The sequence below is a fragment of the Eptesicus fuscus genome, chromosome 12 (assembly GCF_027574615.1).
Source record: "Eptesicus fuscus isolate TK198812 chromosome 12, DD_ASM_mEF_20220401, whole genome shotgun sequence".
Classification (NCBI taxonomy): Eukaryota; Metazoa; Chordata; class Mammalia; order Chiroptera; family Vespertilionidae; genus Eptesicus; species Eptesicus fuscus.
In genome coordinates, this window is record NC_072484.1 from 58,578,020 (window position 1) to 58,605,914 (window position 27,895).

The following is a 27,895-nucleotide window of genomic DNA, read 5'->3' on the forward strand; positions in this document are numbered from 1 at the left end:
ATACACAATTATCATATTCATTTAATCCTTCAAAGGTCTTTCAACATGGCCTTGGATTCTAAAATGAATTGGCAACAATTAAGCTAAACTATTTTTTGTGTGTGTAGTACCAAGATTTCTCATCTAATACATTAAGCAAATTTGTCTTTAAGATTTAATGTACCGACAATGACAAATATGAAAATTGATAAACAATGTACATGCCAAAATAATAAGTATTCAGAAGACCCCTAAATGGTGTGTATTACTATGTAACCGTAATTATATTGGAAATTAATTACTCAGTCCCCTCAAACATGACTATTTGGGAAAAAGGATACATTTATGACAGAAAAGTAAAGCTTTAATTGTAGCTTGCTAAATAATCAATGATGTATTTGAAGAAAGTTTAATCGTGTATGAAAAGAAATTATATGTTAGCAAAACTACATAACATTGTTCAATGGATAGAAATAAGTGGGATGATAATGAAATGCTGCTCACTGGTTTTAATTTTGTTTATAGATAATAGCATATTATTTCTGAATGATGCTCAGCAATTTATAAAGTTTTTACAAAAATATTGGTTCTTCCAATGCTTCTATTGGTATTATCTCCAGTTACCAGATAAGAACACAGAAGTTCAGAGAAGTTAGATGAGAGAAGCAGTTTTAAGCAGGTAACTCTGGGTTTGAGTGTTCATTATGTCTCTTGCAGGGATGTGAACTTCTCTGTTTTACCTTCTGTAAAATGTGTATGATACCGCCTACTTTTTTGAAATAATTGACATTAAAATAAAATGATGTACTCAAATTTGGTCCAGTGATAGCACATATCAAGCACTCCACAAACGTCAGCTATTACAGCCCAAGTGACTGACAGATGGCAGAACATGCAATGTAGAACTAGGCATTTCTGCTGTAGGAGCACATATACCACTTCTTATGGTGTCAATGCGCTCTTTCTTTAGCCATCAATTTCCCACTTACTACTTAATTTGCTTTAGCTAGACCACAATATTTACACATACAACACACAAATACACAGCAGTGTCTGGCCAACTACTTTCTCAATGAGTAAAAACAAACAAAACAAACACAAATAAATACACATTTCTCCTATCTCCTCTGACCCAGCAGACCACAGCCAGGCCCTCAATGGAAGACTTTTTTTTTTTTTTTTAATGTCATCAGCTGCCTTGGGCATTGTTTTCATTAGCTGTCTTCTGGCTGCTGTCTTTCCTTTTGTCTTACAGGTGACATTGATTAGATCAAGCGCAGACCACTATTCTATGTGGCTCTTAGTTTTCTGGCTTCTCACAATTTGATTTCTATTAATGACTCATAGTTATCTCCTGACTAGAATAGATTTTGTCTTACTGAATATTTTAAACACTTTTCCTGAATATGTACTTATTATTTTGGCATGTACAGTTTATCAATTTTCATATTTGTCATTGTTAATACATTAAATCTTAAGAACAATTCTTAAGGCAATCTCTTAGTGGTGCATTCTTCATACCAAAGATGTTTTTTGATGGTTATATGTAAACAATGAAATTCCTATCTGCTAAATATTACCACCACAATCAGCAGCTAGCTGGATGACCTTAGAAAAGCCTTTTAACACATTGCGGGCGGATCACGAGCATTCTCGTGTTTTCATATTACACAGTGTTTTACATAAATGTTAAAGGCACGCCCTAAAATTAAATACCCATTGCATTTTGAAGCTATTTATTACATGTTCTTACAAGCTAGTATCTTTTTAAAGTACGATACTTTGTAAAACGTTTTTTGTACTCGTTCAATAGAAACTTATCTGGTCACTGGGTAAAGCTAGCAATAAAACTACTGGTGCACAATGTGTTAAGATATTTGGGCCTTTATTTTCTCATTCTTGAGTGAGGATAGAAGACTCGATGGAGCAAGACGATCATGGCTTGAGGCTATACCGGCCCCCTTTGCTCATGGCAAACATTACCAGGCAGCCCAGAGGCAGCTTCAGCATCCTTCTGCACACTGGGATGAGAAAGATGCTGCCAATGAATGGAAGACAGGGAACTGGGACTATTTTCCAGCCCTGGACTGGATCCCTTCTGCAATCATTCCCTACTTCAGGTAATAACATCTAACATGTGACTAAAGCAAAAATCATACTGGTTCCCAAATAAATGATGTTCATTAAGTCATCAACTCTAGGAACCTATTGTCTTTATACACAGCCATAATGAGTAAAAAATTGAGTAGATTTTAAAATCGACAGAGGTATTCCAAATCAATGAATAATTTACCTAACCTAGAGTAGACTAACATTTAAAAAAAATACATATTTTTATTGATTCCAGAGAGAGGAAGGGAGAGGGAGAGAAACATCAATGATGAGAGAAATCATTGATCAGCTGGCTTCTGCATTCCCCCCCTCTCCCCACTGGGGCCTGGGCCTACAACCCAGGCATGTGCCCTGACTGGGAATTGAACCTTGACCTCCTGGTTCATGGGTCAGTGCTCAACCACTGAGCCACACCAGCCTGGTTAGATTAACATTTTTAAGGCTTGTTTGTTGTTTCTTACTAGTTTTTAAGACACGCCTCTGACGCAAAGGCATCTGTAGTTCATGGAACTATATTCACTATTAATACTCAAACCTGAAAGGTTGTTTTTCCCTTTCCAAGATAACCAAACAATGGTGGACTGTCCTCTTTGTACCCTCTTTAGTGAAAAATTGCATTTATGTTTCTGATAGAGTAAATGAGGATATTGCAGCCCAACAATCTGAAAGACCTTATATACCTAAGAATAATAAACTTAGCAAATTTAAACAACTTTCATTTTTAATTATTTAAATTTGCTCTTTATTTTAAATGAAAAAATTTCCAAATTGACTTATGAAATTATTGGGTGTTAAAAGAAGTACGTCAAAAGAGAAAAAGTTGAAGATAATAAAAAGACAAGCCACAGACTAGGAAATATTTGCAAATACATGTATGATAAAGTACTGGTATCCAAAATACACAAAAAACTCTTAAAATTCAATAATAAGAAAACAACCAAATTTAAAAATGGGCGGAAGATCTGAACAGACACCTCACTAAAGGAGATGTCAAAAAAGTACATGAAAAGATACGTTCAACATCAGCCCTAGCCAGGTAGCTCAATTGATTAGAGCCGTGGTCGGCAAACTGAGGCTCGCGAGCCACATGTGGCTCTTTGGCCCCTTGAGTGTGGCTCTTCCACAAAATACCACGGCCTGGGCGAGTCTATTTGAAGAAGTGGCGTTAGAAGAAGTTTAAGTTTAAAAAATTTGTCTCTCAAAAGAAATTTCAATCGTTGTACTGTTGATATTTGGCTCTGTTGACTAATGAGTTTGCCGACCACTGGTCCTGATACACCAAGGTTGCTGGTTCCGTCTCCAGTGAGGGCACATACAAGAAGCAACCAACAAATGCTTAAATAAATGGAACAACAAATCAATGTTTCTCTCTCTGTGTCTCTCTCTTCCCCCCCTTCCTCTCTTTAAAATCAATAAATTAAAAAATCAAAAGATATTCCAACATTATATGTTTTAGAAAAATTGCAATTAAAACAAGATACCCTTACACACCTATTATATGGATAAAATTCAAAATACAAACACCACCAAATACTGACAAAGATGTGGAGGAACAGACACTTTTATTCCTTGCTGGTGGAAATAAAAGTGGCTGGTGGTGCAGACACTTTGGAAGTCAGTTTAGGAGTTTCTTACAAAATTAAACACACTCTTACTATATGATCTAACCATCAAGTTCTTTGATATTTACACAAAAGAGTTGAAAATTTATGTATATAGAAAAAACCTGTACACAAATGTTTATAGCAATTTTATTCAACGTTTCAAAACATGGAAGCAATTAAGATGTCCTTCATTAGGTGAATGGATAAATAAATTGAGGTACAATCCAGACAATGGCATATTACCTAGCACAAAAATGAAATAAGCTATCAAGCCATGAAAAGACATGGAGGGACCTCAAATGCATATTACTAAATGAAAGATGCCAATCTGAAGAGGCTATAAACTGTACAATTCCAACTATATGACATTCTGGAAAAGGCAGAACTATGGAGACAACAGAAAGATCAGTGGTTGGTAGGGTTATGTGGGGAAGGAGGGATGACTAGATGACGCACGGAGAATTTTTAGGGCAGTAAAACTACTTAGTATGATACTATAATGGTGGATACATGTCATTATATATTTGTCAAAATCCCCATAGAACGTACCACACACAGAGTGAACCCTAATGTAAACTATGGACTTCAGTTAATAGTTTGTGCCAATACTGGTTCATCAACTGTAACAAATACAGCACCCTAAAGCAAAATGTTAAAAATAGGGAAAGAGGGAAGAGGAAGAGGGCAGTGTGAGGGTTTTATGAGAACTTTCTGCTCAATTTTTCTGTAAACCTAAAATTGCTCAAAAAGTCTATTAATTAAAAAGGTAAATACTGACAAAAATACTTAATGTCTTATTTTAAATTGTTAATAAAAATAATTTATCAAATACTTTAGAAGATTAAATGAAGTTAAACTCCAAATGATTTTACTTTGCTTAAAAATTTTGTTAGGAGCAAACATTTAAAAAAATTAAATAGCATAAGTGACAACACATATAACCTCTAGGATAGGCTACCATCCTCCTGCATCCCAGGTGTACACATGTGCGAGCACACACACAGAGGAACCTCACGTCAAAATGCCTGCGAGCTAAGCCAAGAAGATTTGGTAAGGAACAGGAGCAGGGCAACAGATCAAAGCGATTCCTCATGAGCTACACTGCCCAACCCAGTAATCCAAACTACAAACAATTGAAATGATGCATTCATTAGCTAAGGTTCAGAGGATTTCTCTGGACTAAATTCAAGAGGATATGTCTATCATCGCCACTCAAATACAGCAGTTGAAATAAGCTTTTCTGCAGCATTAATGCAACTTTCTACAAGTCAAAGGTCATTCAAGATTTTTACAAAAATGTTTGTAAAACACTGGTTCTTAATATATGGGTCATTAACCAGCATCACCTGGAAAGTTTGTATTAACATGTTTATTTTTATTTGTCCACTTAGAGGGGCAATTTATAAAAATTAATTTTAACATACTTTCATATGGGGAATTTCAAACATACTAAAAATATAGTGTAATGAAACCCTGCAAAGTCACCACCCAGTTTCAACAAATGCCTTGAGGTTCATCTACAGTTCCTTAGTTCATCTAAAGTTCCACTCAACTCCCCCTCCCCCTTAATTGTGAAGCATCTCAGCCAATAATATTACCTTTATATGTCTTAGTATGTAACTCTACTCTTTAAATAATGTAATCTCAATACCTTTATCAAATCTAAACAAAATTAGCAATTAATCCTTCATGTTATAAAATACCTAGCCAGTGATGTAAATTCCCCAATTATCTCCTTTCCTTTTTTCAGTTTGTTTGATAAGTTCATACACTGCAAATTCCCCCTTTATATTGGTTTTCCCCTTGAAATGAATTTAAGAGACCAAACCATTGGCTTATAGAGTTCCCTCAGTCTACACTATGCTGTTTGCATCTCCACGGTGTAATTTAACTCATTCTTCAGTCTCCTATATTTCCTGTAAATGGTAGTTAAATCTAGAAGCTTGATCAGATTCTGATTTAACTGATTTTCGTAAGTGATACTATGTAATTTTATCAGCAGGCATAAATCGAACCTTGCCTTTCTGGTGATATCAGCAATCACTGGTGAGGTTGCAAGATGGGAATATGCTAATACTAATCATTCCCCCTCTCTTTATTAGCTGGAGTGTGTCTATAAAGAGATACTTTTTCTTTGCCAGAATTTTTTATCCAGTGACACAATTGGATGACAGAATTCAGGATCAATGCTCACTCCTTTCCCTTTATCCAATTTCAAGATAGGTAATGAGTTGGCTCTTTAGCACGGTCCCAAAGTCGCCAATTAGATTGTTTTTGGTACTATCGCTATGAACTCCTGGGTTGAAATAGGTTGGATGTGTTTCAATCCCGCACAATTATTACCCATTCTGATGATGCTCTAAATGTGTCCAAATGCTCTGCCTTGCCTTCTGCCTGTCAAGTCTCTCTCATCCTTCTTCACAAACTTCTCAGAGCCATTTCTTAAGAGCGTTCCCTGTCCTCCCAGCCAAATATGATTTCTCTCTACTTTGGACATTACAGCACTTTATAGCACCAAGAGGGCACTTTCCACATTCAACCTTGTATCACAGCTGTCTCTGCGCACTCACCTGATACCCCTCCTGGCTATAAAGACATTCCCAGTGGCACCATGCCTCCTGTAATTAATCTTTTATGGACGCTCATTTTGGTCAAATACCATTAAGAGATGAAAAAGGTAACCTGATGAAACTTTACATAAGATTTTTCTTGCTAACATATCATAATCAATGTCATAGAAGAAATATTTTCAAACTATTGGTTTTCAACTGTGACCCAGGAAGCATTTAAAAAATGGTGCCCAGCCAAAACCGGTTTGGCTCAGTGGATAGAGCGTCAGCGTGCGGACTGAAAGGTCCCAGGTTTGATTCCGATCAAGGGCATGTGCCTTGGTTGCGGGCACATCCCCAGTGGGGGGTGTGCAGGAGGCAGCTGATCGATGTTTCTCTCTCATCGATGTTTCTGGCTCTCTATCCCTCTTCCTTCCTCTCTGTAAAAAATCAATAAAATATATTTAAAAATAAATAAATAAAATAAAAAATGGTGCCCAGGAACCCACCTCAGTTCCAATAAATGAGAATATCTGAAGTCGGGCCCAAGGCATCTGCATGTTTTTAAGATCCCAGAAGATTTATGCGAGTATGGTTGTAAGGTGTCAGGTACATTTTAGGTTAAATTATATTTATAACAAACATTCTTAAATGTGAGGTCTCTAAAGCAATGTTTTTGAGAAAATGTGTAACTTTTTCAGATTTAGTTTAGGCCCAACACACTCATAGCTGCATTATAAAATTTACACACACACACACACACACACACACACATACACACTTAAAATCTTAAGTTACCCATTTCAACAAATTTTAAGTTCTCAAAAAATGATAATCAGCCAAATGCAGAAATAAATGAGAGCAAACAACTATAAACGTACTTTTGCTCCACACTGTATATGAAATAGAAGTGTTTTTAATAGTAAATTTTGTGTTTTTAAGATGGGCATTTTCCCTTTAGGGAGCTAAAAGATAAACTTTTACTCAAGAACCTGCTACATGACTAAAGAATGATCCAGGCAGATTAAGGAATGTCCGGATTCCCTCTTGTGTAGTAGAGCAGAAGCATTAGCCACTTCCCTAGCAGGGCAGAGAAGTGACTGGGAGGAGCTAACGCAGGGCACTGAGCCCAGGGAGGGACGGAGTGAGGAGCGCTCAGGGTTACAGCTGACCTGGAGACAGCTACACCTGCCAGGCATTCTCCCAGGCGAGCACTGCCTCGATAGTGAAGTCCTAGAAATCATTTCTGAATCCCTGCTGCAGACAGCGAGTGCACATGCAGGAGCACAAGTTGTATCAAGACTTCAACAGAACGTGTTCTTCTTCCGTCCCCCACAGCTGAATCAGCCTGTGAGGCTCTCCTCCAGCGAAGGCTAACCGCTGAAATCAGAGAAATTTGCAAAGGCAAGTGTAACAGTACAGCCTTAGAAGATGGGTAACTGTCCTTATCTATCCAGAGCAGTACAATCATGAAGAAAATGAGGCCCAGCAAGCCTTTGTGCCTGAGTACAGGAGCTAATCAGCAGTTCCTACTTCGTGTGTGTGTGTGGGGGGGGGAGGTGGGGGGTGGGGGGGGGGGGGGGAGAAAGGCCAGGACCAAACCTACATCGGGATGTGTGCATATCTTTAAGGCCCCTCAGAATTTTACGTGTGCATTTCTTTAAACTATCACCCTGAAAAATGAAAGAACAAAAAAGCCTCCTGTTATATTGCTTAGGCTTAAACCAATCATGTTAATACAGGGAAATACAGATGACACTGAGGACTTCCAGGAAAATCGACAGCACTTTCATACCCTTACTTCAGCTCCTTTGTAATGTGAGGGAGTGTTACCACTGTAAGTCCTTATTCTTTCCATCACAGTATCTTCCTCAAATGGACCGTGGATTTTCTTTTGGAAATAATATTTTTCCATGTATTCTGTATTTTGTGAACTCATATTTCTGCTTCCTGAGGACAGTAACTGTTCACCCTTTTTAATGTCCCTGATAGAGTGTCCTAAATACAGCAGGCATTCGACATATGTGCTAATTACATGCTTCTAGCATGAACGTAAAGAAAGAATTTCTCCTCACATCATCTTGGATGAAATCTTGAAGTAAAAGGCCATCATTTTTTCCCCATGCTTCCTTCCCTAATTGCATTTTCCACACTGAATGATTTTCCATTTTCCTCACTTTTAAAGGTCAACTGGAATTCTCTTTATTTCTAAATGATTGCACCACAATTTATGTGGAGTGTAGGAGCATCTGAGGAGCTCAGCAAACTATCGAGGCCAGAGCCTGAGCCCACATCAGACACCGGGCCTCTGCTTAAGTCATATTTTCCTTTTTCTTGGTCAGATTCTTGACAGAAAAACATTCTAACACAGTCCTCCCTAAAATTTAAGTGGAGAGTAAATTTTTTTTAAAATCCACATTTGGAAAATACCAACAGGCTGTGGTCAACCCAGGAACAAAAGATGATGGTGCCTGATCCGTGACGACAGTGCATAAACCCTTTAAGGAGGTTTGAGGCCAGGAAGGTCTAAGACCGTACATGGCACCAGCTGCCTCACATGTGTTTATTTCCTTTCTGGGTCAAGTGTACTTTCAATGTCAAGTGTAATAGGCACAGCAGAAAGTCCATTATCCACACCACTACTGCCAGGATCCCTGTCCACAGGGGCAGGGCTCCATGGGATCTTCCAGCCTATGAACTCATCCCAAATGCGATCCAGGCAGCATATTCATAGAGGCCTGACATGAGAGGCAGAAATCAAATTTCTTCAGTCCAGATGTTACGTATATTGTCAGGCCTTTCTTTAAATTCATGAGGAATCAGCTTTTCAGAAAAACATGATGGTTTTTTCTTTCACACATTCGTAAGTAGATCAATCACTATTCTGCCACTTTTTTAAAATTTTGTTTGTTTGTTTTTCTTCTTTCCTGGTCTGGATAAGTTTTAAAACAAAACAGTGATTTCCATGTCTAAATTATCTAGAGATAATTCATCTAGCATTATTTAAACATCTTTAAAGTAGACTTCCCTACCAATTATAAATCTGTTTTCCCACCATTCTGTTTTACGTGAGATGTATATCAGAAGCCCCGAGGGTGGGCCCCAGTTCTACAAGTAGCTGGCTCTCTGAGGCTGGACAAGCTATTTAACCGTTCTCAGCTTCACTGTCTTCATTATAAAGTGGAAACGATATTAGTAGTCACTCATAGGTTGCTGCACTAAATAAGATAAAGCACAGAAGAGTGATATTGCCTAGCTCATGGGAAGCAATAACCACTAAATGTGATTATTAGTAGGCCTTTTTGAGAAGGAGCCAAAGAAATTTAGGGTTTATAACGCTGAAATTTGGTACAGAAACTGACATGCTACTGAAAGCTTATTTCTTCTCTGTAGTGAAATCATAGAAAACAAATCATCCCATTTCTCTCATGAAAAACAAAAATTCACTAAATCGAGAAAACTGTTGAAAATAGCATTCTCAGAAATCAGTGTATATTCAATTATCGTTTACACACACACACACACACACACACATGGTTTTTAATAGGTATTGGGTATATTGGCACATTTTGGTACATCCTACGCCAAAACATAAGATCTATATATTTAAAAGCCTAAGCGACTGAACAACTGAACGACCAAATGATCAGTCGACCAGTCGCTATGACGCGCACTCAACACAGGAGCTGCTCCCTGGTGGTCAGTACGCTCCCACAGCCAGCCTCCCGCAGCCACTCCCCCCAGCTGGCCAGTCCTGATTGGCCCCAATCGGGGCTGGACAGCCAACCTCCAGTGGCCCCTCCCCATCCCCCTGCCTGATCTCCAACCAGGCTGAGGGACCCCACCTGTGCATAAATTTGTGCACCGGGCCTCTACTAGTTATGTATTACTCTATATATTGCATACAATACTGCCAAAACAAGAATGCATTGTTCAAATGCAACGGAGTCGACCTATGTTTTGACTGAGATTCAGTGCACAAATAATTTCAGCACATACATGAGAAGAGTCCCTTTTTGCAAAGTAAGCCTTTCAAAAGAGGCCTTTTTCTTTCAGCCACAATCTGTTTCTGCCTTCATTTGTTGTAGCAATTTCAGCCTCTATTCGAAATTAGACTTTTGTGCTCACAGACATGCACTGTGGAAGATAATAGCTTCCCACTGAAGCATGCTTCTTCTTGGCCAACAAAAACATTGGGCCTGGTTTTTACAAAGAGTTTCACATCACACATATGAGACGTTGGCAGCAAACTGTCAGACAACATTTCCTGCTGTTAATCTGCTAAGGATTCAGATCGCTAAGCCAATGTGTGCAAAATGAATACAGAAAAGGAAGCCAAAGAAAGAGGAATGTTTGAAAGAGAGACAAACTTAAACCTCCATCGTGGAAAATAACCATAGTACCTAATTCTCAATGACGTAAAGCTCTGAGAAATTTTTTCCTGTGAGAGGAAGCACTTAATATGTTTTCTAAAACAATTCTCAAAAAAAAAAACAACAACAAAAAAAACCTAACCCCCACCAAATTGTGATTTATAATTTGTTCAGATAAAGAGCTGTAGACATTGCAAATATTGACAACAAAAACATGACTTTTAAAAAGTCAATTTACTAAGTATAGATTTGCAGCACTGTCGCCATTCAAATCTATTTCATTGATGATCAAAAGAATGTGAGACTATATTATCACTGCTTAAAAAAAAGATGCACTAAGTGAACCTGTGTCCTCTCCACCAACCTCTTTATTCTCTTCTTAGGGCAAGGCTGTGAGTGATCCTTGCCCTAAGGAGGGAAAGAACGTCAGGGTTATTATATAAGCTACTCACTAAATATAAAAATGTAATTACAGTTGACCCTTGAACACATGGGTTAGAGGGTACCAATCCCCTCCCCTCTCCCTGCCCCTTGTGCAGTCCATAATTCACCTATAATTTCTGACATACCCAAAACTTTACTAACAGCTTACTGTTGACAGGAAGCCTTACCAATAACTTAAACTGTTAATGAACACATATTTTGTATGTCATATTATCATATAATGCATTATTATAATAAAGTAAGCTAGAGAAAGGTATTACAACAATCATAAGGAAAATACATTTACAGTGTTGATTGAAAAAAATTGAGAATAAATGGATATGTGTGGTTTAAACTGGTATTGTTCAAAGGTCAACTATGTATCATTTCACTGGTTAAATATAAGCTTTTAACTTAAAATATTATAATCTATGAAAGATATATAATTAAATGTAAATAAATGCCTGGTAAAAAGTAAAATAAGTGATCACACTTTAAATGATATATTAGACTTGTCTTTGTTTGAGCGTATCATAATTTGGATTAGAATTTAAAATCCAGTAGACAGGGGAAAAAGCCTTTTTAATTATTAAATATTTTGATTCTATATACATTTTTTTCCAACTTTTTCTTAAACATTTAATACCCCAAAGAACCGTTCTGGGCTACAGCTGGATCTATACGTCAATGATTGGCACTGTTTTCTGACACCACCTTATCAGGGGATCCCCATTTAATGCTGCCTGAGCTCACAGTCCTGACAAGCCAGCACTAATCCTCTTTGCCTGTCGGTCCCCACATCTAGGAGTGGGTGTGTGGACGAGGCTGCTCGCCCTGCTAAGAAGGGAGGCCTGGTCCTAATTCTAAAACCCGGTCATACAGCCCGCTCTTCTCAGGTCAGCAGGATTAAAAGAACCTGGAGCAACACACGAAGGCAGCCTCCCTCCAGCCTCCCCAGAACTCATTTAGCTGAGTGGAAAATGGCTGTTTAAGTTTTGGAGTTAAAATTTTTTTAAAGGCATGAATAGCATTTAGAAATGGTAGCAAATTACATTAAAAAATTGAAACGATAAGGCAAACTGAATTAAGAAGACAAATTGCTTTTAAAGTAGGTACAGCCATTTGACCTAATACTCAACGATAGCATTCTTTTTTTAAAAAAATATATTTTATTGATTTTTTACAGAGAGGAAGAGAGAGGGATAGAGAGTTAGAAACATCGATGAGAGAGAAACACCGATCAGCTGCCTCCTGCACACCCCCTATACTGGGGATGTGCCCGCAACCAAGGTACATGCCCTTGACCGGAATCGAACCCGGGACCCTTCAGTCCGCAGGCCGACGCTCTATCCACTGAGCCAAACCGGTTTCGGCAGCATTCTTTGATTTACAGGAAAACTTAAAACATTCTATTCAAGCAAAAAGAAAAATACCACATATTTATTCAGATTATTCTGCTTTTTCTTATGCTATCAAGAGAGCCACTATCTTTCCTGGAGCTTACTTGTGCTCAAGGTTGAATCGGGAGATCCAGGACCCGGGGACTTTCCAACGTTCCTAGGGACTCAGGTGATGCTGATCCCCCTTCTTTGAATGTTGGTCCTATAACCAGTCCTGCCTGCTCTCACCTGGTTTAGCCAGGACTGTGGAGCGGAAGCAAAATGCCTAGATCTAGGATGCCTGGTAGGATGTGAAGTGAAATTCCAAGACAGTCACCCTCAAAAATGTATCAAATTTACTTTACCTTTTGTTTTCATGTTAAAAAAAAATTCCCAGAGGGAGTAAGTCCATGGGAAGACGAGTATGTGGCCATCAGAGTTAGTAATGAGAGCCGCTCTGGGACAGAGATGGCCCGTGTGAGTGTGGTAAGCTCCCCTCATGGCCTGGGAGGCCCTGCTTGCTTCTTCATCAGTCTCCCCCACCACAGTACCCACCCTTGCTCTCTGCACTCCATCATTCAGCCTTCCTGCTTCCTTCAGCCCCTCTCGCCCCAGGCTTCCTCCTGCACCTGCGATTTTCACATCCTGGAATAGTCCTCCTGCGAATCCTTTATTTTATTTTTTAAAAATATTGTAGAGAGAGGAAGGGAGAGGGAGAGAGAAAGAGAAGCATTGATGTGAGAACAGAATATCGACCGACTGCCTCCTGCCAGCCCCCTACCGGGGAAGGAGCCTGCAATCTTTTTGCTGCATGGGAAGGTGCTCAACCAACTGAGCCACACTGGCCAGGGAACCTATCCGTCCTTTAGATCTCTACTCCAGCACCCCTTCCTCAGGATTCCACCCGTGACCTCTGGGACTAGGTCAAATCCCAGGGGCTGTTTTTACAGTTCCTGCTCTGCACCTGTCATGGTGGCAATTTTATAAGGGTTGGTATGATGATTTGAGTAATGTTAATGTTAGCCTCTCAGGTAAGCAGTTTAAGCTCACCCTTAGATTCCCAGCATGTCCCACGGTGCCTGGCATAGAGGAGGATTATTATTATTTTTTAAATAGGAAAGAAAATCAAACTAAAGTAAATGCATCTGAGGTTGATTTCCTGTTTCAAAACTCTTCAAAAACTGCCCTGACCTTTGAAATTTGTTCATAACAAGTTTGTATTTTTCTACCACATGAGTATAATCTGCTCTGGCCAGATCTAGAATGTTGGACTCCCCCCCCCCCCCACACACACACACACACTCCATTTCTGCAAGAAAACAATATTTTATTTCCACAAATAAAAGACCTATTCGTTTTTAAAATTCTACCTCCAATGTTGCAGATTAACTTGCTGAAAAATTTCCCAGGTCGTCCTCAAGGGTCAAGTGGTCTTGAACCATGGCTGTACTCCATTACTTTCATTTGATACCCACAGATACAGCCGTCATATTGAAATGGCACACATAAAGCGGACCATGGGGTTTAAGGACCTCCCTCTGCTAAACTGCATTAGAGCAGCCTGATCTCCAAGGTGTCACCAGAGCTGCATCTTCACACCACCTGCTTAGTAGGTCTGTCTTTTTAAAATGGATTTTGAGAGAGAGAGAAAGGGTGAGGTGAGGGAGGGAGAAAGAGAAGCATTGATGTGAGACCCCAACATGATCGGCTGCCTCCTGCACATCCCCTACTGGGGATGAGCCCAAAACCCACTCATGTGCCCTGAGTGGAAATCGAACCAGCAACCTCCTGGAGCACGGGATGACACCTAACAACCGAGCCACACTGGCCAGGGGGGCCTGTCTTTTGATGAATGTCACTTGGATTCTCTTTATAAATTTTTATTTAAAACTCCTGGATAAGCAGGAAAAATATTTCCTCTTCCTTAACTACAGGAAATAGAAAGATAAACATGTGGATAGCAGATTGGAGAATTAATTATCAAGTGTGCAATTGGTTCTGCTAGTTAAAAGCCTTTCTAAAACTGAATTAATATTTTTGTAGCAGTCACAATATTTAATGGGCTTACTTACAGTTAATAATCTTGTAAAGAAAATGAATTCATTTACTATCTAGGCATATTTTTATTATTATTATAATTTTTAATCCTTACCCAAGGACATGCTTTTATTGATTGAGAGAGGAAGAGAGAGAGAGAGAGAGAGAGAGAGAGAGAGAGAGAGAGAGAGAGAGAGAGAGAAGAGAAACAGATGTGAGAGAGAAACATTGTTCAGTTGTGTCCTGTACGAGCCCCGACCGGGGATTGAACCCACAACCTAGGTACATGCCCTGACTGGGAATACCTTTCGGTGTATAGGACAACGCTCCAACCTACTGAGCAACCCAGGCGGGGTTAGGCGTATGTTTTGCTTTGAGGTTATCTTGAGGAGTACAGGAGGTGCATCTTAACGTCACCCTCAGGCACCTCGTGGATGGTGGGAGATGATGTTCTCTTTCTCCGTCCCTCACCTCACCCTTTCTCTCTTTGTTCTTGTAAAATCCTCACTTCTCCTGAGGTGTCAGTATCATCACTACCTCTACTACTAAATGTCAATATCATCACAACTTCTACTACTAAAAAATATAGCTCCCCATTAGAATGACAACATAAAAAGCTGTGCATCTAAAATACTTAACGAGGAACATAATCTCAATCTGACAAATCATTACTTAATGCTTATTAAAGGTCTGACGGAGAGAAATCACAGTCACTGCAACTTCCCTGGTGGCGGCTCCTGATGCTCCTGGGTAAGTCAGAAGAAAGCTGCAGAAGACCGTTTCTCTCAAACGACTAGACCTGGGATAAATGTGCTTCTTTTGAACAAGTGGGAGTTTTTATTGTGTGGACTCTGAGTGAGGTTTCCTCCTCAGTGCCTGCTACAGTGCTCATAACACAAGCTTTGTGGTCTCAAATCATTCCTGCTTCTTTCTTTGTTTTTCTTGGTCCTGCTCTTACTTTCTTCTCATTATACTACAGGCCTGGTGAACGAATTCATGCATGGGTGGGGTCCCTCAGCCTGGCTGGTGATCAGGGCCAAGGGGCTGATCAGGGCAGCCAGCCATGGGGAGGGATCATGGGAGGTTGGCAGGCCAGGGGGAGGGACTATAGGAAGTTGGCTGGCTGTGGGAGGTTGGCTGCAGGAGTGCACTGACCACCAGGGGCAGCTCCTGCATTGAGCGTCTGCCCCCTGGTGGTCAGTGTGCATCATAGCTGTCATCCAGTCATAACAGTCGCTTAGGCTTTTATATATATACTAGAGGTCCGGTGCATGAAATTTGTGCACGAGGGGGTGTCCCTCAGCCCAGCCTGCACCATCTCCAATCCAGGTAGGATCGGGCCTAAACAGGCAGTCAGATATCCCTCTCACAATCCAGGACTGCTGGCTCCCAACTGCTCGCCTGCCTTCCTGATTGCCCCTAACCGCTTCTGCCTGCCAGCCTGATCACCCCCTAACCACTCCCCTGCCAGCCTGATTGATGCCTAATTGCTCCCCTGCCAGCCTGTTTGCCCCTAACTGCCCTCCCCTGCAGGCCTGGTCCCCCCAACTGCTCTCCCCTGCAGGCCTGGGTCCCCCCCCAACTGCCCTTCCCTGCAGGCCTGGTCCTTCCCAACTGCCCTCCCCTGCTGGCCATCTTGTGGCGGCCATCTTGTGTCCACATGGGGGTAGCCACCTTGTATGTTGGAGTGATAGTCAATTTGCATATTACTCTTTTATTAGATAGGATAGAGGCCTGGCTGGTTTGCCCTGAAGGGTGTCCCGGATCAGGGTGGGGGTTCCCTTGGGGCATGGGGCGGCCTGGGTGAGGGGCCTGTGGTGGTTTTCAGGCCGGCCACACCCCCCAGCGACCCAAGCGGAGGCCCTGAGATCTGGGATTTATTTATCTTCTATAATTGAAACTTTGTAGCCTTGAGCAGAGGCCTGGGCCTGCCAGGGCAGGCGGAAAGTTTGGCTTCCTCCATTGCCGGGGAAACCCAAGCCTCCTGCTGGCTCCGTGGCCACAGCCATCTTGGTTGGGTTAATTTGCATACTTGCTCCTTATTGGCTGGTGGGCATGGCTTGTTGGTGTAGTGGAGGTCAATTTGCATATTTCTCTTTTATTAGATAGGACTAGAAGTTCAGTACACGACATTGGTGCACTTGAGGGGAGGTGGCGGGGTCCTTCAGCCTGGCCTGTGCCCTTTAGCAGTCCTGGAGCCCTTACGAGATGTCAGACATCTTTAGCACTGCCCCAGAGGCTGGAGAGGCTCTCGCTACCGTAGCTTGTGGCTGAGTGACGCTCCCCCTGTGGGAGCGCACTGACCACCAGGGGGCAGCTTCTGAGTTGAGCATCTGCTCCCTGGTGGTCAGTGTGCATCATAGTGACCAGTCATTCCATCGTTCAGTTGATTTTCATATTACCCTTTTATTTTATAGGATAGATTAAATATATTTACGTAAAATACCTTCTATCCCTGTTAGAACATGGTGGGGTATTAATAATAGAAGCCCCAAGATAAAATAAAATGTATTTTTGAAACAAATTATATTCATAATTTTTGTGTTTTGTGTTTTTTTCTTACGATGATGAATTCTTGACCATTGTACTATCTGCAAGTCATGATGTTCTGCATAGTATTTTTTCTAAAGGAATAACTGAAGCATTTTGCTTGGGGTAATCATCTAAAGCCATTCATGTGCTTTATAGGCTCAGGCTAATGGCATTTCCCTAAAGAATGCAGTGGCTTTTTAGTGACTTTATGTGCTGTCACCATGGCATTCCATAAGAAATAACAAGTCTCTTTATTCCTTCTAGTTTTCCAAGCACCATCATAAGAACCACTTCCTTGTGCTGGCTGTACATCTGCACACCATCACGCATTCCTATAGAAGCATTCCTAAGTGTAAACAGGACTTAGAGATAGGATTTTCTTCCGCCCTTATGAGAAAATGGACTCCAAGTGCACATACCAGTTAAACACAGCTGTCGGTCACATGGAACAAATACATTCCCACGCAGCAAAGATGCTTTATCTGTTGACGAAAAGAAACCTCCACTGATCCCAGCATTTCATGAATTAATATCTCATCTGGCCACTTTAATTTGCCATTTGCAGAGATATCCTGGACATTGATTGCAGGAAACAGTCACTAAGCAACTAACAAAATAGGGCAATCTTGGCAGGAGAGACACTAGGAAGAAGTAAATTCCATTTATCTAGGAACAAAATGCCTGTAATAGTTGTCTGACCAGGAAAAACCCCCCACAAGTTATAAGAAGTTAATGTTATTGATGGAAATGGTATGTGTTCCAACGAAAAGCTCCCACAACTTGAAATCCGTGACCTCTTCTAGAAGAAACAAATAAAAGCTTCAAGTGCATCAGCTGTCAACACAACCCACACAATTGAGGAGGGAAGGAATCCTTTGCTTCTCTGCTATAAAGAAGGAACCAATCAAGCGCTAAACACTAGATGCCCTTTTGCCCTGAACCAGGAGGAAGGGGTACAACCTGAATGAAGAGTAGGGCATTACCACAGCCCCAAACTGGAAAACCACTGGTGACTATCATAAGGGGTTTATTGTTTTCAAATTCAAGATAAAAATTTTAAGAAAATTTTCTATAACGCCACTCCTTCACTGTGTAGAGTATAATCATAGTACCTTTAAAATCACAAATATACTATATGCTAATGTATCACTACTCCTAACATTCTTAAGTTGTTCAAAGAAGTCAGGGATTAATCATTCTTGAATTGTTGCAGCTATTCTGGAAAACAGTATGGAGATTACTTAAAAATTAGGAACAGGAATACCATATGACCCAGCAATCCTTCTTCTGGGTATTTATCTGAAGAACATGAAAACACATTCGAAAGGTATAGGTACCCCTATGTTCATTGCAGCATCTATCTATATATATAAAAGCCTAAGCTACCGAACGACTGTTTGACTGGTCGCTATGATGCGCACTGACCACCAGGGGGTAGACACTCAATGCAGGAGCTGCCCCCTGGTGGTCAGTGCGCTCCCACAGTGGGAGTGCCACTCAGTTGATTGATGGGCGCCAGACGCTGGGCTCACGGCTGGCGAGCACAGCTGCGGCACTGCGAGCCTCTCCCGCCTCCACGGCAGCACGCTACTGAGCCAAGGCAGCAGTCCAACATCCCCTGACATCCCCTGAGGCATCCCAGATTGTGAGAGGGCACAGGCCAGGCTGAGGGACACCACCAGTGCACGAATCTGTGCACCAGGCCTCTAGTTATTTATAATAGCCCAAGACATGGAAATAACATAAGTGTCCATCGACAGATGATTGGATAAAGATGTGGTACATATATATGATGGAACATTACTCAACCATAAAAAAAAGATGAAATATTGCCATTTGTGACAACACAGTTGGATCTTGAGGGTATTATGCTAGTAAGTCAGATGGAAAAGGAAAAAAAAAATTTCACTCATATGTGGAATATAAAACAAAAAATAACCAACTCACAAAACAAAAAACAAACTTATAACACAGACCACAGAATGGCGGCTACCAGAGGGGAAGGTGGTAGGAGGGTGAAGGAGGTCAAATATAAGGTAATGAAAAGGAAACTAGACTTTTGGTGGTGAGCGCACAATAGAGTACACAGATGTCATGTTACGATGTTGTACACCTGAAATTTATATAGTGTTATTAATCAATGTGACCTCAATAAAAAAATGTAATATAATGTTATGATTCTTATCACTTTGTGCAACTGAAATTCTAATGGACAAAAAAACAGCAAAAAGCCTGATTAAAGAAATAAAAGCAGAATTGGCAATGAACTGGAGCACAAGAATCAATCACAATTAATGATAACAATTATTTCTCAATGGATGGTACCTTATACAATCTCCAGCTCCCTACACCACATAGTGTAATATCTTAATGGCATTTGAAAATGATGCTGGGTCCTGGCTGGGTGGCTCAATTGGTTGGAGCATTGTCCCGCACACCAAAAGAGTGCAGGTTCGACTCCTGGTCAGGGCACATACTTAGGTTTCCGGTTCCATTCCCTGTCTGGGCGGGTACAGGGGGCAACCGATTGATGTTTCTCGCTCACATCAATGTTTTTCTCTCTCTCTCTTCTCTCTTTAAAATCAATAAAACTATATCCTTGGGTGAAGATTAAAACAAAAAGAAAAGAAAATGATGCTGGGAATGCTTTTCTATGTAGACTCTCTCTTTGAATTGTTTGAAGGAGACTTACTCAACTATAATTACTACTGTAATTTCCCTAAGGGGTCAGGCAAACCCAGTTATTAAGCTGGGGATACTGTCAAAAAGGGTCAGGGGTTGGGAGTATGGAAAAACCTGAGGGTGGGGTGGGGGAGTTTGACAAAGCACTCCACACTCCCAACTTTAAATGTTAGTATTGCCCAGAACTCCACTATTAGTGTTCTTTTCTTCTCACTCATTCATTAACTATGTACACAGTTTCATTAATCCCATATTTGAATTACTATAAAAGATAATGGCTCCCACAAAGTCACCAGCCTGACCTTCCAAACACTGAGCAACTTATCCAATTGCATGGTAGATGGCTACTTTCATATTCCAGGCACTTCCATTTCAATTGGTTTGAGTTAATTCATTATCTTCCCCCATAAACTTTTCTTCTTGTATCCTACATCTGCCCATGCAGTCACTCAATCCAGAAATTTGGAAGTCATTATCACTTACTGTCTCTTATCACAACCTATAAGCATCCTCCCCACACACCCAATTAATCAAGTCCATTCAGCATCTCTTGCCTGGTTCATCACCATAGAGCCAGTTAGTGTCCCAGTTTCAAGTCTCTTCCTCTTCAATTGCATAGAAGCATGTTTTAAAAACACAAATGGCCAAGCAACTGCCCCACGTAGAGCCCCTCAGCAGCATGCCTCACCTACTGTGACAGGCAGAATCCTAAGATGCCCAAGATTTCCTGCCACCCTGATGTACACACACAGCCTGCATAATCCCTGAAACTGCGGTCAGAGAGGCTCTTACTCCTGTGATTAGGTTACTAGCTGGCACCGCTGACCTTAACATAGGGACATGATCAGGGCCTGACCCAATCACGAGAGCTCCTTTAAAAAGCAGCTGGTAGCGGAAGTCGAGAGATTAGAAGGAAGGCAGAGGGATCCAAGGTGAGGGAGGGTCTTCGTTACCGTAACAGAGGGTGCCTCGCCCCAAGGACCCAACAGTGGCCCCCAGCCAGCAGCCAGCAAGACAGTGGCACCTCAGTCCGGCTACCAGGAGGAAATGAAATCTGCCTTCTGCCCCAAGGGGTACGAAGGTGGATCTTTCCCTAATCTAGCCTCCAGAGGAGGTACAGCTGGTGAACTACTTGATTTCTGCTTTGAGACCCAGAGCAGAGGACCAGCTGAAAAAATGTGAGATGACAAATGTGTTTTAAGTCGCTAAGTTTATGGTAATTTGTTAAACAGCAACAGAAAATCAATATATCCAAACAACATCCAACCTTGCTAGCACGTCTAACCCATCCTTCCTAAGTCTTCCGTGCCTTCCTTTCCAGCTTCATCTGTCTCCTCTGCCCCAGATGTTTCCACACGCCATGCTTACTTTGCACTGCTCCTCATCTGCCCAATATTTCAACAGAATTATGTAAATATCCTGAGTAGGATTAGAATTATTCCATAATTTTAAAAATAAATAAAATACGTGACTACCATTTGATTATAGTTTCCCTTAAATACCACCACAGGAACAGTCAGCCAACGTTTTCCAATAATGAAAATCTACCTGCTAAATAGTGACCTGTGCTCACCATTTTTAACAACATGAACCATTGTTGAGGAATTTTTCCTCCTAAAGGAGGTTTTTACAACCATCTAAAGATCTGCTTTTTAGATATCAGCCCTGTGTCAAAGCCTGGATCCTCAAAGAGAAAAGAAGAATGCAGAACTGTGCTTCCAACGGCCACTCCCAATTTCTCCAGGCAAGAGAAATTCTCTACCATAGTAGAGGATCAGTCCCAACACGAAAAGGAAGCGGGCTGGGTAGGTTTCCACCTCTTTTCTTCTTCCTAGCTGCTTTTGTTGTGTCCCTAGTTATGTTATTAAAACTTAGCATGCCACAGAGCCCCTAATATGATAAGAGGCAAAAGATTCCCATATCCTACAGTGCACATATAGTGACCTGCATTTTTAGACACTGAAAGTACAACTGAACAGGAAAGAAGCCTCTTCAAATAAACTACTTAGCCGTGGCTGGTTTGGCTCAGTGGACAGAACATTGGCATGTGGACTGAAGGGTCCAGGGTTCGATTCCGGTCCAGGGCACATGCCCGGGGTTGCAGGCTCAATTCCCAGTGGGGGGCGTGCACGGGGCAACCAAACGATGATTCTCTCTTATCATTGATGTTTCTATCTCTCTCCCTCTCCCTTCCTCTCTGAAATCAATAACATATATTTAAAAAAAAAATAGAGTTACTAGGTAAGAATTCACAAAATACAGAAAGTTGAGACTAAGTGGAACTAGAAACATGCTTCGTGCTGACTTCCAACAGGACTAAAGAAGGGAAAAGCAGGGTGACTTCACCAGCCCCCTCCTCTAATAGACTTCCCTACAGAACTTGAGGGAGTTCACTACTGAAACCAAGGAACACCAACTCCTTATTTGCCATAAAAGGTGAACCAGTTCAGGATAACAGACCAGCACTAAGGGCCAGAAATGGAATGTCATTTTTTTCAGAACATATTCAGGCTTGTTAAACACCCACTGGTTTCTGACATAAAAGCAATAGAACATTAGCTGCATCTTCTGTCTAATCTCTGCAGGCTGAAGCCAGGCAGTGAGAGATAAAAAGCAAATTCCTATTTTCCAAGTCTGTTGCTCAATCCTAAAAAGCTTCTAGGTAAAATTGGGGCTTAACTCTTAAATACAAGCACAGTTACTTCCTGTTTGTATTTTTAAAAAATCATTTAGCATTTCCCAAACTGCCAAATTAATGATTACCTGATGTGAAAACACGGATACTATTCTTAGCCATGTACACACATCTCGTCCCCCCACCCCGCCCGCTAGAAATGCAGAGTTAAGATGAAATTCATTTTCTCAGAATAAGAAATACTTTCCAGTGTCTAATTTATCATTAGGTGATAAGAGCAAATCTTATCTTTAAATAGTGTGGAGTCTATGATCCCATGGTTTGTTATTATTTAAAACAGTATTTTTAGAGCAGTTGTAGGTTTGCAGTAAATTTGAGGGGAAGGTAAAGAAATTTCCCATATGCCCCCCACCCTCACACACACAGCTTCTCCATTGTAAGCAGGCCCCACCAGAGTGGTACACTTGATGTCACATCATAATCACCCAAAGTGTACAGTTTACATGAGGGCTCACTGGGTTTGGAGAAATGTATGATATACATCTACCATTATGGTATCCCATGGAGTAGTTTCTCTGCCCTAAAAATCCTCTGTGCTCCACTTATTCATCCTCCCCTCTCCCCAATCCTGGCAACCACGGACCTTTTTTCCTGTCTCTATAGATTTGCCTTTTCCAAAATACCATCTAGTTGAAATCATAAGGTAGGTAGCCCTTCAGAGTGGCTTCTTTCACTAGTGACGTGCATTTAAGATTCCTCTATGTCTTTATAATACTGAATAATAACCCACTGTCTAGACTGTTTATACAGTTTATTTATACCTTTACCTACTGAAGGATAAAAGCAAATCTATAAGCAATATGAAGGTTATGAATTTTTTATGTTAAACCACCACTCTATAAAATAGTTTATATTTATATTCTTCCAGACAAGGCCTAGAAAACTATACTTCCTGCTTTATGGGATGGAAGTTCCGCAAAGTTAGGGAACCTTTCAAATTTGCTAGCCACTGTCAGCCAACAGGGTCCTGGCACAAATAAACATTTACATTCACTCTGTACCACTGTCAACAACCAGGTGACAGATGAGGAAACTGAGGACTTCAGGGAATGGCAAAGCCAAGATGCCACCCAGGCTGGAGCTAGTGTGACACACTGCCTCCCAACATTCCAGATTCTTAAGCTCAAAATTCAATTCTTTATAGAGACAACTGGGAAAACCTACTTCCTATACAACAATCCTCCATTCGGACTGGATTAATGATATTTCCATAGATGTTCAGATATGCAACTGTTAGGGTAGCTATACATTGTAAGTTTCATAAACACATTTTTAAAAGTCTCCATACGAGTGATCCTTTTTAAAAAAATCCTCACCCGAGGATATGTTTTTATTAATTTTTTTTTTTTAGAGAGAGAAAAGCAGGGGGGGGGGGGGGGGAGAAAGAAAGAGAGGGAGAGAGAGAAATTTATGTAAGAGAGAAACATCCATCTGTTGCTTCCAGCATGCGCCCCAACCAGGGATCGAACCTGCCACCTTTCAGTGTACAGGATGATGCTCTAGCCAACTGACCCACCCGGCCAGGGTGCGAGTTATCCTTTTAATGGAAAACCTTAATGCTGGTTCCACTACTGGTGAATGGATTCATGGTAAAATTGAGTCCAACAGTTCCATTATTTTCTCTTAAAGAACCTTAATATTGTGAATAGCACAGTACACGAGCTGACAGGACAAATTTCTTAGCAGAAGTGCCCGGCTATTTAAGAAAGTTAAAATTTGTCAGAGCTGAATCTAATTTTTAAATTAATTTAGTTTTAAAATGGCCCTCTGTTTATTGACACTCTGAGAATGTCTGTCTGATATTAAAACTTAAAGAGAAAATATTTAAAAAAAACAAAACCTTGGCAAGAATGATTAACAATACCCTTTTTATGTAGCGATAGCCTTAGATGAAGCTTGCATTGAAAACTAACTACATTAGCCTTGAAATCAGTGCCCAAACTGGCTGCTGTAATTTATTAATTTATTGCCATTTCATATTAGCCATGGCATACGTGTTACCAACAAAAAGAAGAAAGGCAGCTATTGAATTTCACTGTATAACCTTTTAGCAGAGTTTCCCCTTCTCTATTCCTCATCATCCATTTTTCCATCTCCTACTGAATTATTTAATTGCCGTAATCCAAACAGCAGAGAAGACTGGACTGAAATACCGCTATGACAGATTTCCCCTTCTTCCTCTGCTATAAAAGTTAACATGGCCATAGGAATAGTAAAACCACCAAAGGCATTCCTAAATGCAGTTTTACATCTCCTTTTACCTTAAAAATGTTTTTCAAATTAAGAGCACATATTCACCTCTCTTCACGTGCCAGTTGGACACTGGGCCATGAGGCAGATGTGCCAGCCAAGTCCTAAAGCTAATCACTGCCTGTCTATGTGCACTTCCTCTCTAGACAGATCAGCCGATGTGTGCTTGCCAGTAGTCGTAGGAAAGCGAGTTTCTGTAAATATTTTACCATGTCCCTATAATAGGGCCTTCAATTTCATACTGTACCCCAGTCTTCCCTGAGCCTACTACTGTATTTTACTAGAGGCATGTGCGCCACCCCACCCCACACCACACACATGTTGGGGGAACTAAACTAGAGCTCATGTTCTCCTCGAATTCTAAGAACATGTCATTTACCAGATTTCATCTCTAGTAAAAAAGAGGTCACAGGTGCTCTCACAGGCCTCGGAATTTGGAGCCAAGGTAAAAAAAACAAACCAACCCTCCAGCCTCTGAAATTGAAGGTAACAAAAAAAACTGTATGAAATTCAAGAGACTATCCACCATTTGGAAATCTTCCCAGCTTATTACCTATCTATGAGAAGGTTTTCTAATCTTGGGGCTCATACCAGTAGACTGCTTCCCAAACTTCCTGAAGGGCCAAGAGTACTTCTGTGGAAAGAAAGGCATTAATTTAAATGCTAACTAAGGGGAGATGAACTACAATCTTGAAAATTATAACCTGTCTTTCCTGGGGGGAAATGCTGTAATTACAAAATGAACTTGCAATTGATCAGGAAAATTGGGGGGTAGGGGCGGTGAAGGGGATCAGTGTACATGAAAACTGTTTCTCTCCAGGAGGGATGGCTAGGATCTCCAGGTTATATTATTAGCCTTTCTGCATTGAGCTGGACTAGGTTATAACTGTAGCTCTTGCTTAAAATCATTCCATACTAAGGTCAGAGCTGAGCCACGCTTCGAACACGGTTACATACACCACTTGGAAGAGCTTCCGTGTTCTCTCTCCAGCTGTTTTCCTCTTCCTACTCAAAATACAAAGTATTGTTTCCAAGTTCTACTCTCAGTGCTAACTATGTAAGGTAAATGAGAAGGTGCATGTTAACAGTCCTTGGGTGTAACTGTTCCTATGGCTGCACCAGTCATTACACTAGGAAACCAAGTTAATTAAAACTGTTCCCGCCTTGGGAGTCCCCAGGGGCTTCGGTGTTTAAGCAGAAAAGCTGCTGCTGCTGTTATATGGGGCCATTCGGCTACAGCACGACAGACAGTATGATGTAATACTTTAAACTTGAAAACTGACGTCAGCTAAGCAGAGACCCATTGAGAGATTAAATCAGAATTTACATTATGACAGAACCAAAAGCTCTGACACTCATGTAGTTGTTGAGTGAACAATACTTGTACTGGTTTGGAAAAAAAAATCCGTATTTTTTAATAATTATTATTAATTAATTTTAATCTTCTCCTAAGAATATACTTAGAAAGGGGAAGGAAGAGAAACAAAGAGAGAAACAACGATGTGAGAGAGAAAAACTGATGGGTTGACTTCCATACCCACTCCAACTGGGATCGAATCCCAAACCAGGTATGTGCTGACTGGGAATCTAACAGGCAACCTTTTGGTGCACAGGATGATGCTCAACCAACTAAGCCACTCTGTCCAGACAATTATAATAAAAGCCTAATAGGCAAAACAACCGAACTGCGGAACGACTGGTCGGCGGGGGGCTGGGGCTGGCAAGTGAAGCAGTGCCAGGCCAGCCAAGGTGGATGCCAGTGGGCAGAGGGAGGGGACGGCGATCAGGGGGCAGCAGCGGCAACCGGCGGCGGTAGCAAAGGGGTGATGGGGGCGGGGAGCCGGCAGCGTCGACTGGCAGCCGTGATGGGCAGTGGCGAAGGGGCGATAGGGGGGCGGGGCTGGCCGCGCCTGACTGTGGCTTAGGACCCTGAAGGCTCCTGGATTGCAAGAGGGTGCAGGCCGGGCTGAGGGACACCCCCACCCGCTGCTGAGTGCATGAAAAAAATTCGTGCACCGGGCCTCTAGTAATCTATGAAAGGCAACAAGTCCTCTAAACAACTTTATGGATTATGGCCATTCTTTTTGCTGTCTAGTCAAGAACTTCCAAAGGGATTGTAAGGCATTTTAATCATGTAACATCTATAGATGTTGGAAAATTCAGACACTGAATTTGTTTTCCCAACCGAATCCCAGTAAGTGGAATATATAAAATGGTACAATAGATTTAGACGTTAATTCAATTATGGGCAAGACAAAGCATTTGGAAATGTTTTTAATATCCCTTCCTGGCCGGTAGTTAGGAGGTGACCAAAGCACATTTAGGACCTAATGCCATAAATTCCGTACCCTCCCTGAGTCCTCAGAAGCATCTCTGTATGGTTATTAAGAAATGCTTCTGGGAGTGACCTCCACAGTTTCTGGCTAACTCCAGATTCTGGGATATTCTGCAGGACCCTGAATGGTCTCAGGCCTGGAGCTCATTCAACCAGCCAGCCTCTGCACAGGGCCAAACCTGGGGGGAAGGCTTTTATGACAGGAATGCTTCAAACCCATCAGACTCTGGACTTAAGCAGCTCTTTTTGAATTGCCCCAATCTGGATATAAATCTCTCTCTGACTGTGGCTGACTCATTAGCATCTTTCCCTTGGGTGCTACTCCATGTGGATTTACCTGAGTCTCAAGCACTAGGTCTCCCTCACTACTGAATCACACATAAGAAGAGTAAACTGAGGTCACATGCATGGAGACACAAGGCTGGGAGAGCCCTTGTGGGGAACACCTGCACAATGAGCCATCTGCCACTTTTCCAATCATGCTTCGGACTCCTCCACCAATCCGGTTCTTTGTGGAGGACAAACCAAAACCACACCAAAAATGGCTTGAACATTTTCTATATGCAGTAGCAAACCTATACTATAAAATATGAACTCAAAATTCAGATCATATTTGACTTATTTTCCTAAAACCAAATCAGACTAGATTAGAGTGGCACCCAAATAATTTCTAATTGGATGGTCATTAGCAAATATGATGTTTGCTAATTAGTTAGACTCAAATCAGTCCATTGAACACAGAAACAATGGGACTAAAATAAATGTGATGAGCACTATTTCCTCTATTGTGCGTGACTTGGGGTATATTTTCTTTATTTTCTCTTTTAAAATTTATGTCCAAGAAATATATAGCAACAATGACAACAAACTGGCTACAGAAAGTTGCTTGTGTTCTTTAATGGCCAATAAAAATAATAAGGGTGGTGGTGGGGGGGTAAGTGGGGA

At 41.1% G+C, this 27,895-nt stretch overlaps 1 protein-coding gene across 5 annotated transcripts in view; it reads right to left on the reverse strand.

Moving 5' to 3' along the window:
* Window positions 1-27,895, reverse strand: part of EPB41L3 (erythrocyte membrane protein band 4.1 like 3) — a 98,641-nt gene that overhangs the window by 52,350 nt on the left and 18,396 nt on the right. The gene's annotated exons all lie outside the window — the stretch shown is intronic.